A 16983-nucleotide genomic window follows, 5' to 3' on the forward strand; every position below is an offset into this window, starting at 1 on the left:
TACTGCGAGAAGTGATGGCTCCCACTGATTGTCGCCGAAGACCCAGCACTTCAACTCCCTATCCCATTCCCAATCTGATCTTTCTGTCCTGGGCCTCTTCCATTGTCAGAGTGGGGCCCAGCGCAAATTGGAGGAACAGCACCTCATATTTCGCTTGGGTAGCTTACACCCCAGTGGTATGAACTTTGACTTCTCTAACTTCAGATAGCCTTTGCTTTCCCTCTCTCTCCGCCCCCTCCCCCTTCCCAGTTCTCCCACTAGTCCCACTGTCTCCGCCACCATTCTCTCTTTGTCCTGCCCCCCTCCCCTGACATCAGTCTGAAGAAGGGTCGCTACCCGAAAGGTCGTCAATTCCTTCTCTCCACAGATGCTGCCTCACCCGCTGAGTTTCTCCAGCATTTTGTGTCTACCTTCGATTTTACCAGCATCTGCAGTTTTTTCTTGAATACTTTCAAGAGAGAGCTAAATAGGGCTCTTAAAAATAGCGGAGTCAGGGGATATGGGGAGAGGCAGAAACGGGGTACTGATTGGGGATGATCAGCCATGATCACATTGAATGGCGGTGCTGGCTCGAAGGGCCGAATGGCCTACTCCTGCACCTATTGTCTATTGTCTATTGTCTATTTATCTTCCACTAACTGTTATTCCCTTATCATGTACCGATACACTGTGGCTGGTCGATTGTAACCATGTATTGTCTTTCCACTGACTGGATAGATAGCACGCAACAAAAGCTTTCCACTCTACCTCGGCACACGTGGCAATAAACTAAACTAAACTAAATCTTTAAAAACTGTAGAAGTATAATTCACCAGAGAAGCAAAGAACTGCAGATGCTGGGTTATACCAAAGATCGGCACAAAGTCTCGGAGTAACTCAGCTGGGTCAGGCAGCATCTCTGGAGTTTCAAGCTTTTCACTCTAATTGGGACACCCTAGACAATAATAAACTAAACCAAACCAATGAAGCTAAAATATCGAAAGATGATTTACCCAACTCATGAACAATACGGGAACTCGCTCAAGTTGATTGGAGTAGGCTGCTTGAAGGAAAAGAAATGCATTTTTGCATATCTTTCATTCATTGTTCTTTATCTCTCCACATCACCATCTATATCTCTTGTTTCCCTTATCCCTAACCAGTCTGAAGAAGGGTCTCGACCCGAAACCTCACCCATTCCTTCTCTCCAGAGGTCCTGCCTGTCCCGCTGAGTTACTCCAGCATTTTGTGTCTATCTTTTGTATAAACCAGCATCTGCAGTTCCTTCCTACGCAACCTCCATTAGTTTAGTTTTGTTTATTTATTTTTAGTTTAGTTTAGTTTCGATACAGCGCTGAAACAGGCCCTTTGGCCCACCGGGTCCGCGCCGACCAGCGATCCCCGCATATTAACACTATCCTACACCCACTAGGGACAATTTTTACATTTACCAAGCCAATTAACCGACAAACCTGTACGTCTTTGGAGTGCGGGAGGAAACCGAAGGTCTGGGAGAAAACCCGCGCAGGTCACGGGGAGGACGTGCAAACTCCGTACTGGCAGCACGCCCGTAGTCGGGATCGAACCCGGGTCTCCGGCGCTGCATTCACTGTAAGGCAGTAACTCTACCGCTGCGCCACTGTGACCGCCCATTCAAGGATGGTAAAACTGGGAACACATTCAAGACCAGAGATAAGGGTGTCTCAGAGGGACAATCAGATTCATGGCGAGAGGGACTGAGCGATGCGGTGTGAAGGGTGTCACGGTGTGAAGAGATTGGGGGGGAATGAAGAGCACTTCATTGTTTCCGGGGAGAATGCTAATGCTGACATGTCGACACGCTGGGAACTGACCATCTCATGACAACCAGGGCTTGCCACTCGCATAGCTCAGATAGTCGGCCTGCCTCTTAGACATCTGTGGTAGATCTGGGTGAGAAGGAACTGCAGATGCTGGTTTAAACCGAAGATAGACACAAAGAGCTGGGGTAACTCAGCGGGTCAGACAGCATCTCCAGAGAAAAGGGATAGGTGATGTTTCAGGTTGAGACCCTTCTTCAGGCCGAGAGTCGGGAGGGGGGGGGGAGAGATACAGACGGTGATGTAGAGAGATATTAAGGCAAAGAATGAAAGATCTGCAAGAAAGTAATGATGATAAAGGAAATCCATTGTTAACTGTTGGCTAAGTGAGTACGAGTTACAGACTTACTAATTCTTGATTAGTTTAGTTCAGAGATACAGCGCGGAGACAGGCCCTTCGGCCCACTGGGCCTGCATCAACCAGTGATCCCCGAACATTAACACTATCCTACACACACTAGGGACAATTTTTTTTAACATTTGCAAACTGATTATCCAACAAACCTGTACGTGTTTGGAGTGCGGGAGGAAACCCACGCAGGTCACGGGGAGAACGTAAAACTACGTACAGACAGCGCCCGTGGTCGGGATCGAACCCGGGTCTCCGGCGCTGCATTCGCTCTAAGGCAGCAACTCTACCGCTGAGCCACCGTGAGTGACCAGTGCAGGTGTCAGAGGTTACGGGGAGAAGGCTGGAGAATGGGGTTAGGAGGGAGAGATAGATCGGCTACGATTGAATGGCGGAGTGGACTTGATGGGCCGAATGGCCTAATTCTGCCCTTCTGATCTTATGATCTGTGACAGACAATGAAACTCGGCAGAACATAGAAATATAGAAAATAGGTGCAGGAGTAGAGGCCATTCGGCCCTTCGAGCCTGCACCACCATTCAATATGATCATGGCTGATCATCCAACTCAGTATCCTGTACCTACATTCTCTCCATACCCCCTGATCCCTTTAGCCACAAGGGCCACATCTAACTCCCTCTTAAATATAGCCAATGAACTGGCCTCAACTACCTTCTGTGGCAGAGAATTCCACAGATTCACCACTCTCTGTGTGAAAAATGTTTTTCTCATCTCGGTCCTAAAAGATTTCCCCCTTATCCTTAAACTGTGACCCCTTGTTCTGGACTTCCCCAACATCGGGAACAATCTTCCTGCATCCAGCCTGTCCAACCCCTTAAGAGTTTTGTACGTTTCTATAAGATCCCCCCTTAATCTCCTAAATTCTAGCGAGTACAAGCCGAGTCTATCCAGCCTTTCTTCATATGAAAGTCCTGACATCCCAGGAATCAGTCTGGTGAACGACAGTCAAACTAGCACAGGCTCGACGATCGTCTCGCTGAACGCCTCCGCTCAGTCCGTCTTAACCAACGTGATCTCCCGGTGGCTCAGCACTTCAACTCCCCCTCCCATTCCCAATCTGACCTTTCTGTCCTGGGCCTCCTCCATTGTCAGAGTGAGGCCCAGCGCAAATTGGAGGAGCAGCACCTCATATTTCGCTTGGGCAGTTTACACCCCAGCGGTATGAACATTGACTTCTCTAACTTCAGATTGCCCTTGCTTTCCCTTTCTCTCCGTCCCCTTTCCCTTCCCAGTTCTCCCACCAGACTTACTGTCTCCGACTTCATTCTATAACAATAACAATAATAATAATAATAATACATTTTATTTTGGACTCAAGGTCCAGACATGGGACAACATTACATAAAAATACATTGCATATTAAAAATATCATAAAGTACATATAACATCTTAGTATATCACTTATAAAAGCATCATAAAATATATATTAAAAAAAAACACAATACATGAATTAAAATGCAGAATTAAAGAATGATCAATGTCCTACAACGAGCCAACGATACCAGTGTCTCCACAACTGGGATTCGTAGCGTGTAGTGCTAAACCTTATGTTCGACAAGGCCACAATAATTACATTTTTATCATTGACCCGCCCCCTGACATCAGTCTGAAGAAGGGTCTCGACCCCAAATGTCGCCCACTCCTTCCCTCCAGAAATGCTGCCTGTCCCGCTGAGTTACTCCAGCGTTTTGTGTCTACAACGACATTGGTGTTGGTTGAAGTCTGCCTCTCGACACGTCACACACAGCCCGCTCAATGCCAACAGCACCGGCCGCTGTTGAACAGGCCCAGGGTATTTTTAGGCATTTGGTTGCGACGTCTAGTCCTGTGAGTGTTAACACAGTCAGCGGGCGAAGGTGTTGGCAGGTGGGATGTCACCAGCTTCCTCCTTGTACATGACACTGAATATTGCTTTGTTTTTTCATCTGTAGTTTTAGAGTTACAGCGCAGAAACGGGGCCCATCGAGTCAGCCCGCACCTACCAGCGATCCCCACACATTCACACTATCTTACACACAACACAACACAACACAATACAATTTATTTGTCACTTGAACCTCATAGAGGCTCAAATGAAATGTTGTTTCTGCAGTCATACACATATGAAAAAACAGACCCAAGATACAACACAATTTACACAGACATCCATCACAGCGCATCTCCTCCTCGCTGTGACGGAAGGCAAAAACACTTATCTCTCCCCTGCACTCCCCATTCCCCTCCCGATGTCAGAGTCAAAGCCCCCGGCGGTCGATGGCAATTGTCCCGCGGCCATTAAAGCCGCGCCGGGCGGCGATGTAAGGCCCCGCTCCAGGCACTCCTCGACCCCGCGACTCGGGCGGGAGAAGTCGCCGTTGCGGAAGCTCCGAAAAGCGGTCTCCCAGCAGGGACCCGCGGGCTCCCGGTGTCACTGTCCGCCGGACCTGCGGTAAGCCTCCGAATCTCCGGGGATCGGGTCACAGCAGCGCGCCACCACCGCTCCACCCGCTCCGGACTCGGCCAGCTCCATGATGGTGAATAGCTCCGCAGCTCCGTGACTGGAGCCCCAGGACGTTCCTGCTGGAGGCCGCTCCACGTTGCAGCCCCAACGACAACGGAGACCCGACAGGGAAAAGGTCGGGTTCTCCGTGCAGGGGAAAGATTTTAAAAGTCCCCCCCCCCCCACCCCCCGCGCCCCCACCCACACACACACACACACACACACACACACACACACACACACACACACACACACACGCACACACGCACGCACGCACGCACGCACGCACGCACGCGCGCGCACACACACACACACACACACACACGCACGCACGCACGCACGCTCTGGCCCCACACACACACACACACACACACACACACACACACACACACACACACACACACACACACACACACACACACACACACACACCCATCCCCATCAAAAAAATACTTACACACACTATGGACAATTTTACAAGGATGTTGCCAGGACTAGGGGGTCTGAGCTATAGGGAGAGGTTGAGTAGGTTGGGACTCTATTCCTTGTGTGAAAAAGTTATCTCTTAGGTTCCTATTAAATCTTTTCCCCTTCACCTTGAACCTATGTCCTCTGGTCTTCGATTCCCCTACTCTGGGCAAGAGAATCTGTGCATCTACCCGATCTATTCCTCTCATGGAGGATGAGGTGTGATCTTATAGAGGCATACAAAATCATGAGAGGAATAGATCGTGTACATGCGTTGGTGTATGGAACGAGCTGCCAAAGGAGGTAGTTGAGGCTGGGACTATTGCAACATTTAAGAGACATTTGGACAGATACATGATAGGACAAGGTTGAGAGGGATATGGACCAAACGCAGGGAGGTGGGACTAATGTAGCTGGGACATGTTGGCCGGCGTGGGCAAGTTGGGCCGAAGGACCTGTCTCTACACTGTATCAGTCTATGACTCTAATTCATACCAAGCCAATTAAGTATTTACCTGTTTACCTGTGTTTCGGCAGCTTGTCACGTCGACAGGCTATAACTCCCCAGCACCAATCAGCCAGGGAGGCTGGAAGGGAAGGAACGGTAATCTGGGTGGGAAATTTTTACAGAAGTTGCAGGAACGCAAACAAAGGCAACAGAAATTAATCAACTGGGCTGACGAAGCAGTGGATTTTCAAAATCAGTTCATAGTTATAGTGGGGTGGGAGATTGCAACCTTCACATAGCCCACCCTGTTTTGACGAATGCAATCAACCCAACGTGCACAAACAAATAGATCAAATAGAACAAAGGTACACAAAATTGCTGGGGAAACTCAGCGGGTGCAGCAGCATCTATGGAGTGAAGGAAATAGGCGACGTTTCGGGCCGAAACCCTTCTTCAGACTCGATCAAATAGAACAAGTTGCCCTACAACTTTAGGCTGTGCATGCCATACACAAGAAGAAGAAGAAGACTATTATGTGTGTAAGAAGGAACTGCAGATGCTGGTTTACACCGAAGATAGACACAAAAAGCTGGAGTAACTCAGCGGGACAGGCAGCATCAAGGAATGGGTGACGTTTCGGGTCGAGACCCCTCTTCAGACAGTTATGCACACACACACGCACGCACGCACACACACACACACACACACACACACACACACACACACACACACAGACACACACACACACACGCACACACACACAGACACACACACACACGCGCACACACACACACACACACACACACACACACACACACACACACACACACACACACACACACACACACACACACACACACACACACACACATACACACAGTGGGTTAACATATGATGAGCGTTTGACAGCATTGGGCCTGTACTCGCTGGAGTTTACAAAATGAGTGGGAACGCACTGAATAGTGAAAGGTTTGGATGGAGTGGATGTGGAGAGGATGTTTCCACTCGTGGGAGAGTCTAGTAGTGGAGGTCATTCAGCATTCAGAATTAAAGGACGTTCCTTTAGGAAGGAGATGAGAGGAATTTCTTTAGTCAGACGGTGGTGAATCTGTGGAATTCTTTGCCACAGAAGGCTGTGGAAGTCGATTAACCTACAAACCCACACGTCTTTAGAGCATGGGAGGAAACCGGAGCACCCGGAGGAAATACACGCGGTCACGGGGAGAACGTACAAACTCCGTACAGACAGCACCCGTAGTCAGGATCGAACCCATGTCTCTGGCTGTGGGGAGGTTTAAAATGGCTAGTTAACCCACCAACCCGCACAGCTTTTGCACCTGTGGAGTGCCGGGAGACAGGGAGAACGTGCAAACTCCACACAGGCAGCAGCGGAGGTGAGGATTGAACCTGGGTTACTGGGGGCGCGAGACCGCTGCACTACCGGCTGCACCGTTGTGCCGTCTCCTTGTATCCCCGGTTGCTTTTATCCGGGTTATTGTCCCTAGTGGGTGTAGGATAGTGTTAATGTGCGGAGATCGCTGGTCGGCACGGACCCGGTGGGCCGAAGGGCCTGTTTCCGCGCTGTATCTCTAAACTAATGAGCCAGCAGAAGGAATGCAAATTAATCTCCAGATGCCAGGAGCCTGTAGTTTGATCTGCTGAGTGCTTGCCACATTTTCTACTCTTGTTTCAAGTTTCCAAGAACTCTGATATTTAACTTTTGTTTATTTCATGCAATACGTGGTACTAAACTTTAAACAACTGTCTCCTAATTATGCACTGAGTGCGATATGGAGATTGGCGGGCAGGAGTTGAAATTCTACCATTTAGTTTAGTTTAGTTTTAGAGACACCGCGCGGAAACAGGCCCTTCGGCCCACCGGGTCCGCGCCGACCAGCGATCCCCGCACACTAACACTCTCCTGCACACACTAGGGACAATTTTTACATTGAAACTGAACCAATTAACCTGTAAACCTGCACGTCTTTGGAGTGTGGGAGGAAATTGAAGATCCCACGCAGGTCACGGGGAGAACGTACAAACTCCGTACAGACAGCACCCGTAGTCGGGATCGGACCCGGGTCTCCGGCGCTGCATTCGCTGTAAGGCGATAACTCTACCGCTGCGCCCTTTATCGTACGGAGCGTGACCGCCCTTTATCGTCAGACACAGAGCAGCTAAAGAACTGGGTAGACAAAAATGCTGGAGAAACTCAGCGGGTGCGGCAGCATCTATGGAGCGAAGGAAATAGGCAACGTTTCGGGCCCGAAACCCTTCTTCAGACTAAAGAACTGTGCTTCCAGCCCCATGTAAGATCCCAGATTTGAGCACAAGCTTCCAGCTACCTCTCCTCTGCACTTTACAGCCCTGGGCAAGAGTTTAACTCGCACCACTCCAGAGATGCTGCCCTGACACGCTGAGTTACTCCAGCACTTTGTGTCCACCTTTGTGTTCTTTTAAATGGCTGCTCATCTGTACTGTTGCAAAGTTAGGCTCGGCACTAGGCGGCACAGCAGTAGAGTTGCTGCCTCACAGCGCCAGAGACCCCGGTTCGATCCTGACTACGGGTGCTGACTGTACGGAGTTTGCGCGTTCTCCCAGTGACCGGGTGGGTTTTCTCCGGGTGCTCCGGTTTCCTCCCACACTCCAAATACTTAAAGTTTGTAGGTTGTGTATGAAGGAACTGCAGATGCTGGTTTAAACCGAAGACAGGCACAATATGCTGGAGTAACTCAGCGGGACGGGCAGCATCTCCGGAGAGAAGTCTGAAGAAGGGTCTCGACCCGAAACGTCACCCATTCCCTCTCTCCAGAGAGGCTGCCTGTCCCGCTGAGTTACCCCAGCATTTTGAGTCTATCTCAGGTTTGTAGGCTAATTGGCTTTGATAAAAGTTATAAATTGTCCCCAGTGTGTGTTTGTGTATGCTGGCCGGCACGGACTCGGTGGGCCGAAGGGCCTGTTTCCACACTGCATCTCCAAACTAACCTAAACTCGTTTAAACTAGTGTGCAGGAAGGAACTGCAGATGCCGAAGATGGACACAAAATGTTGGAGTAACCCAGAGGGACAGGCAGTATCTCTGCATCAAGAAGGGTCTCGACCCGAAACGTCACCCATTCCTTCTCTCCAGAGATGCTGCCTGTCCCGCTGAGTTACTCCAGCATTTTGTGTCTATTTTGGCGTTCTTTTAAATGGTTGCTTGTCCTTTATACTGTGGTAACAGTAAATTTAAGGTGGATTTTCCTGCTGAGGAGGTCGGGAAGCGTGATCTCACTCAGCTGGCCGAGGTTAGGGTAAAGAGGCTCGATCAGTAGCTCGTGTTGAGTGATTTAACTGAGGCTCAAGAACAAACACACACAAGCCTCTCCGCTGCTCTCCGCCGGCTCTCTACTGACACCTTGTGACTGCAGCAAGTGGCTGGAGTAACTCAGAGCGGGTCAGGGCAACATCTCTGGAGAGAAGGTGACGTTTCGGGTCGAGACCCTTTGTCGCAGTCAATTGGCCCTGGTGTGTGGAGAGTAGACCTGTCTCCGCGCACACACACTTGCTCCCAACACTAAAACAACAGTACACAAAAAAGCTGGAGAAACTCCCTTCGCTCCATAGATGCTGCTGCACCCGCTGAGTTTCTCCAGCTTTTTTGTGTACCTTCGATTTTCCAGCATCTTCTTAAAGATGTCCTTCTTAAAAAGGTTCCTTCTTAAACACTAAAACAACAGTGTTTTCAGGCAACTGAACCATCCTACCAACAGCTCAGATGCTGGTTCACATCGAAGAGAGACACAGGATGCTGGACTAACTCAGCGGGCCGGACAACGAGAGACTGGTCCTGACCTACCATCTACCTCATGGGAGACCCTCAGACTATCTTTAATCAGAATTGACTGGGCTTTATCTCGCAGTAAACGTTATTCTTTAGACGTTAGAGGTACAGCGTGGAAACATGCCCACCAGCAATCACCCAGTTCACTAACACTATCCTACACACATTTTTACAACTTACTGAAGCCAATTAACCTACAACCTGCATGTCTTTGGAGTGAGGGAGGAAACCAGAGCACCTGAAGAAAGCCCACTCGGTCACAGGGAGAACGTGCAAGCTCCTTATGGACAGCACCCATGGTCAGGATCGAACCCGGGTCTCTGGCGCTGTGAGGCGGCGACTATACCGCTGCACCATCGAGCCGCCCTATTTTTCCCGCTAACATACATTTGTACACTGTGGGAGCTCGATTGTAATCATGTATAGTCTTTCCACTGACTAGATAGCTTGCAAGGAAACGCTTTCCACTGTAACTCGGTGCATGTGACAATAAACTAGACTAAACTAAACTAAAGTCTGGTACCTCAGCACGACAAGATGTTGCCAGAATCTTGGAGAATGATATCGAGGATCATAATTCAAGGAGCACAAGGAACTGCAGATGCCTGGTTGCAATAAAAGACACAAAGTGCTGGAGTAACTCAACGGGTCAGGCAGCATCTCTAGAGAACACGGGTAGGTGAGGCCTCACCTGTATCCACCTATCACTCGCCAGGCTTTGTCCCACCCCACCAACCTCTCATCCACCATTCCTCCCCCACTCCAATCACTGAAGAAGGGCCCCGATCCAACACATCTCCTATCTTATCTATTTTCTCCACAGACGCTGCCTGACCCGCTGAGTTTACTCCAGCACTCTGTGTCTTATACGGATGGTCAGTCGGGGGCTGAAAACTGAAGTCAGAGAGGACGTAAGAAACTGCAGAGGCTGGGATCTGAAGCAAAACACAAAGTGCTGGAGGAACTCGGCGGGTCAGGCAGCATCTGTGGAGGGAATGGGTCAGGCGACGTTTCGGGTTGGGACCATTCTTCAGACACGTGGAGTGGAAGGGAGGTAGCTGGTATAAAGAGGTGAGGGGAAGGGTGTGGGAAGCAACTGCAGATGCTGGTTCAGAAGAAGGGTCTCGACCCGCAACGTCACCCATCCCTTCTCTCCAGAGTTGCTGCCTGAGGTACTCCAGCATTTTGAGTGTCTTCAGTCAGGAGAAGGGGCTGGCAGGAAATAGCCAGCGATAGATGGAACCATCCCCTTTCCCTTCTCAGATGCTGACTGGCCCGCTGAGTTTCTCCAGCACTTTGTGTTTTACCTCAGGTGGTACATTTCTTCGAAGTGATACCAAAGTTCCTCAGGAGAGGGCGATGGAGAATGGTCCGGGGCCGTTGAAGACCAAGTGCGGAGAGAAAGTTCTTTGCAAACTCTCTCCACCACCAGATGGCGCCATGAGCTTGCACTAACTGATGACTGCCTAATCTGAGGACAGACATTCTTGCCATAGAGGGAGTACAGAGAAGGTTCACCAGACTGATTCCTGGGATGTCAGGACTTTCATATGAAGACTGGATAGACTCGGCTTGTACTCGCTAGAATTTAGAAGATTGAGGGGGGATCTTATAGAAACTTACAAAATTCTTAAGGGATTGGACAGGCTAGATGCAGGAAGATTGTTCCCGATGTTGGGGAAGTCCAGAACAAGGGGTCACAGTTTAAGGATAAGGGGGAAATCCTTTAGGACCGAGATGTGAAAAACATTGAGTGGTGAATCTGTGGAATTCTCTGCCACAGAAGGTAGTTGAGGCCAGTTCATTGGCTATATTTAAGAGGGAGTTAGATATGGCCCTTGTGGCTAAAAGGATCAGGGGGTATGGAGAGAAGGCAGGTACAGGATACTGAGTTGGATGATCAGCCATGGTCATATTGAATGGCGGTGCAGGCTCGAAGGGCTGAATGGCCTACTCTTGCACCTATTTTCTATGTTTCTATGACTTTGAAAGGGACAGTCCTTTGCACTGCAAATGGTGGGCCCATGAAGTGAGTGGGCACAAAAGAAACTGCGGACACTGGAATCTGCAGAGCGACACCGTGGCGCAGCTGGTAGAGCTGCTGCCTCACAGCACCAGAGACCCTGGTTCGATCCTGACCTCGGGTGCTGTCTGTGTGGAGTTTGCACGTTCTCCCTGTGACCACGTGGGCTTCCTCCAGGTGCTCCGGTTACTTTCCGGGAAGGGGGGTGGGGGTGTGTGGGGGAAGGGGGGTGTTGGAAAGTGGGTGTGTGGGAAGGGGGCGTGGGGTGAAGGGGGGGGATGGGGGAAGGGGGTTCTCCGGCTCCGACTGCACTCACCGGCTGCAGGTCCCGCCCGCGAACATTACCGAGAGTCGGCTTGTCAAGGAGGACTCTCTCGAACTTCTACAGGAGCAGAGTAGAGAGCATGCTGACCGGTTGCATCGTGGCTTGGTTCGGCAACTTGAGCGTCCAGGAGCGGAAAAGAATGCAGAAAGTTGTGACCACTGCCCAGTCCATCATCGGCTCTGACCTCCAAAAGGCAGCCAACATCATCAAAGACCCACACCATCCTGGCCACACACTCATCTCTCCGTTGCCATCGGGAAGAAGGTACAGGAGCTTGAAATCTGGAACATCCAGGTTCAGGAACAGTTTCTTCCCCACAACCATCAGGCTATTAAACACAACAACAAACAAACTCTGAACTATAACAGCCTATTGCACATTGTGTATATATATATATATGGTCTATGGTATATAGACACACTGAACTTTTATCTCCTGTTCTGTATTATGTTTACATATTCTGTTGTGCTGCTGCAAGCAAGAATTTCATTGTCCTATCTGGGACACATGACAATACAACCCTCTTGATTCTTGACTCTCTTGACTCTTGAAGTGGTCAAGATGAGACTTTTAGTAATAGGATAGACAGACAGACAGACAGACAGATAGACAGATAGACAGATAGACAGATAGACAGTACCTGTCTCATCCACATAAGGACCTAAGGGCCTGCTTCTCTGCTGTATCTAAACTAAATTAGTTTAAGTGTGGCATGATGACAATATCTATGTAATTTATGCATATGAGCTGTACTCATTCTCGCATATGCTCAGACTTGTGCATATAATTATGTAAATAAGTCAGTGACCTTTGACTTGAAAATAAATCATTCCTGGTTTTTTAATCCCAACACGGGTGTATGTGGAGCCATCTTTCTCCCTAACACACAGCGGTAGAGTTGCTGCCTTACAACGCCAGAGACCCAGGTTCGACCCCGACTACGGGTGCTGCCTGTACGGAGTTTGTACGTTCTCACCCGTGACCTGCGAGGGTTACTCCCATTCCTTTTCTCCAGAGATGCTGCCTGACCCGCTGAGTTACTCCGGCATTTTGTGTCTGTCTTCGGAGATAGACGGAACTGGATGAGGGTGAGAGCAGTATGAAGCATCGCCCTGAAGAAGGATCTCAACCCGAAACGTCACCTATCCATGTTCTTCAGAGATGCTGCCTGACCCGCTGAGTTACTCCTGTACTTTGTGTCCTTTCGTGTATTAACCAGCATCTGCAGTTCTTTGTTTCTACGTTCAATTAGATTAGATTAGATTTGATATGCTTAATGCCACATGGGGCAAGTCACTGTTGGATGCTGTGTTTTGCATACCTCGGTATACAAAGAGTCACCACCTAAAGGATGTTGACAGTTACAAAGTACCCTTTATCTTGTCTCAATGCCCCCCCCCCCCCGCTCCATACCCCCTAACATTTTAACGCCCCCTCCCCCACCACCCCCCTCCCACCCCCCCCCCCCCCCCCCCCATGACCGGTCCGTCTTTGTTCTTGACGGCCCCCCTATGTGACTTTTGGATTCGGGCCTTGGGACTTTGACCTCCAACCTCTCTCTGACATCAGGACTCCGACCTCCGACATTGGGACTTCGACCTCTGACCCCGGAGCTCGGAGGTCTAGCATCGTACAATAAAAAAGAATTAACAGTGGATAAAACCCTTTGAGAGCCACTGCCTCTAGAATTTACTGCAAAAGTTAATAATAATTCGGTTCAATGTGAAACACAAGCGTTTTTGAGTCTGAATAAAGTCAAATCAGGGAAGAATGAGGCTTGACTTGACTATGGCCAGGTTGCGAAAGAATATGAGTGGCAGACCGCATAAATATTCCCGTTATGGCCCAAGGAACAGGAAAAGTGTGGGAGCCATGGCTGTAAAGGGATATTAAGAATAATATTAGATCTAAGGATGGGGCTGAGAATGTTGCCAAAAACAGCAGTGAACTCGAGGATCGGGAATTCTCAGAATTACCCAAATCTGGACAAAGATATTGAATGAAAGGAGCTTCATGAGAAGCATAAAAGCTTGTATAGAAGCATAACAATGGGAACAATTAGTGCGTCGATGGAGGCTTCAGATGCTGGTTAATTAATGAAGGTAGACACAAGTCTGAAGAAGGGTTCCAACGCGAAACACCACCCATCTTTTTTCTCCAGAGATGCTGCCTGACCCGCCCGAGTTACTCCAGCACTTTGTGTTGGCGTGGATGGGTGTTTGATGTTCGGCATGGACACGATGGGCGGAGAACAAGATGTAGCAGGCTCTGTGGGGCTGGCCAGTACGTAATTAACTCCAAACAGGTACAGGTTTGTAGGTTAATTGGCTTGGTATAAATGTGAAAATTCTCCCCAGTGTGAGTAGGCTAGTGTTAATGAGCGGAGATAGTTGGTCGGCGCAGACCCGAAGGGCCTGTTTCCGCGCTGTATCTTTCAAACTAAAACCGAAAGTAAAAAAACTCCTGTTTAGGAAGGAGCTGCAGATGCTGGTTTAACATAGAAACATAGAAAATAGGTGCAGGAGTAGGCCATTTGGCCCTTCGAGCCTGCACCGCCATTCAATATGATCATGGCTGATCATCCAACTCAGTATCATGTACCTGCCTTCTTTCCATACCCCCTGATACCTTTAGCCACAAGGGCCACATCTAACTCCCTCTTAAATATAGCCAATGAACTGGCCTCAACTACCTTCTGTGGCAGAGAATTCCACAGATTCACCACTCTCTGTGTGAAAAATGATTTTCTCATCTCGGTCCTAAAAGACTTCCCTCTTATCCTTAAACTGTGACCCCTAGTTCTGGACTTCCCCAACATCGGGAATAATCTTCCTGCATCTAGCCTGTCCAACCCCTTAAGAATTTTGTACGTTTCTATAAGATCCCCCCCTCAATCTTCTAAATTCTAGCGAGTACAAGCCGAGTCTATCCAGTCTTTCTTCATATGAAAGTCCTGCCATCCCAGGAATCAGTCTGGTGAACCTTCTCTGTACTCCCTCTATGGCAAGAATGTCTTAAACCGAAGATAGGCACAAAAAAGCTGGAGTGACCCAGCGGGTCAGGCAGCATCGCTGGCCTGAAGAAGGGTCTCGACCCGAAAGATCACCCGTTTCTTCTCTCAACTTAATTAACTCCTGTTGGCAGTCTCGTCCCTTCCATTGCTGGACGAAACTCCAGCACACATCCGTGTATCAGGTCAGGTCAGTTTCTACAATTAAAAATAAAAGATTAGGCCACTTGGATGATTTCCCAGGCAGCATTTAGCAGGATAACTATCAATATCCATTCACTTTCCCCTCATGTTTTATGTATTGTGTGTTGCTGGTGTGCTCGATACTCCAACTATCCATTGCTACTCCTTATGTCTCCTGGCAGCCTGTATCCTCTGTCCTTGTGTGCAGGAAGGAACTGCAGATGCTGGATGTTCACCAAAGTTGGACACAAAGTGCTGGAGTAACTCAGCGGGACAGGCAGCATCTCTGGAGAGAAGGAATGGGTGACGTTTCGGATCGAGACCCCCCTCTGTTTTTGGCTGGTTGAACTGACTCTTCCTCCCTTCGGGGTACAGCATGGACACAGGCCCTTCGGCCCACCGACCAACAATCATCCATGCACTTAATTCAATTCTATCCCACACACACTGGGGACAGTTTACAGAAGCCAATGAACTGCACGCCCTTTGGAATGTGGGAGGAAACCGGAGCACACTGAGAAAACCCACGCGGTCACGGGGATAACGCACATACTCCGCACAGACAGCAGCACGGTGGAGCAGCGGTAGAGTCGCTGCCTTACAGTGCTTGCAGCACCGGAGACCCGGGTTCGGCCCCGGCTACGGGTGCTGTCTGTACGTTCTCCCCGTGACCTGCGTGGGTTTTCTCCGAGATCTTCGGTTTCCTCCCACACTCCAAAGACGTGCAGGTATGTCGGTTTATTGGCTTGGTGTATGTGTACAATTGTCCCTAGTGTGTGCGGGATAGTGTTAATGTGCGGGGATCGCTGGTCGGGGCGGACTCGGTGGGCCGACAGGCCTGTTTGCCGCGCTGTATCTATATACTATACTAAAACTAAAGTGCACGTAGTCGGGATCGAACCCGGGCCTCTGGCGCTGTGAGGCAGCAACTCTACCGCTGCGCCACCGTTCTTCGTAATCAAGAACAGCTAGAAATCTAAATGATTCTTTAAAGAGCACTTGGGCCACCACTTTACAGCTTTGTCTCTCGAACGTTTGGATGAAAATCAATACCAGCCCCCCTCAGCAAATTGCATTTTGTTTCACCTTTCAATAGACAATAGGCGCAGGAGTAGGCCATTTGGCCCTTCGAGCCAGCACCACCATTCAATGTGATCATGGCTGATCATCCCCAATCAGTACCCCGTTCCTGCCTTCTCACCATATCCCCTGACTCCGCTATCTTTAAGAGCCCTATCTAGCTCCCTCTTGAAAGCATCCAGAGAACCTGCCTCCACCGCCCTCTGAGGCAGAGAATTCCAAGAAATCATTACTTACAGTACTTACTGTCTATTATGCTTCCTGGCATGTAGGGCAGCAACGAAGGTCCTCCACTCTCTGTCTGTCTGGGCTAGCTTCTGGTCAGGTCCAGTGTTTTCACCATTGACATTCATCCTAGCATCTGTCAATAACCCTGGAAGTCCATCACGTCCATTAGTGTTGGTTCCTTCAGTTGCTGTTTCCGTAACATATTTGTTTTACGAGACGGGGTTGTTAGCCCCTGTGCTCAACCACCAACCTGGAGGACCAGTGGGTCGCTCTTCGTCTCGTCCCTACCCTTCGACCTGTCCAGCACGGGAGACCCTAACAGGAGACAAATCTCCCGCTGGCATCGCTCTAGGGGTCACTGAGACACACAAGCTCCCCGAACACGACAAGGTTGCAATCCAAGGCGAGTTCTCCGTTCATTGAGGATCAAATATTAAATTCATTTATGCATTTAATTCTATCATCATACACAATGTTCCTTGTTTGGTTTTGCCACTTAACATCGGGTTATTGAACTGAGTTATGGAGTGCCTCCCTTAAATGTACAGGTTAATCAATTATAGTGCGGAGGCATGGCTGGGCAACAAAGTTAGATCCAAGATAATCTGCTAGGTGTCTGAGTTGTAGGAGTTCCATGCTTAAGAAAGAACTGCAGACGCTGGTAAAATCGAAGGTAGACAGAAATGCTGGAGAAACTCAGCGGGCGAGG

Source organism: Amblyraja radiata, chromosome 14 (assembly GCF_010909765.2).
Source record: "Amblyraja radiata isolate CabotCenter1 chromosome 14, sAmbRad1.1.pri, whole genome shotgun sequence".
NCBI classification, from domain to species: domain Eukaryota; kingdom Metazoa; phylum Chordata; class Chondrichthyes; order Rajiformes; family Rajidae; genus Amblyraja; species Amblyraja radiata.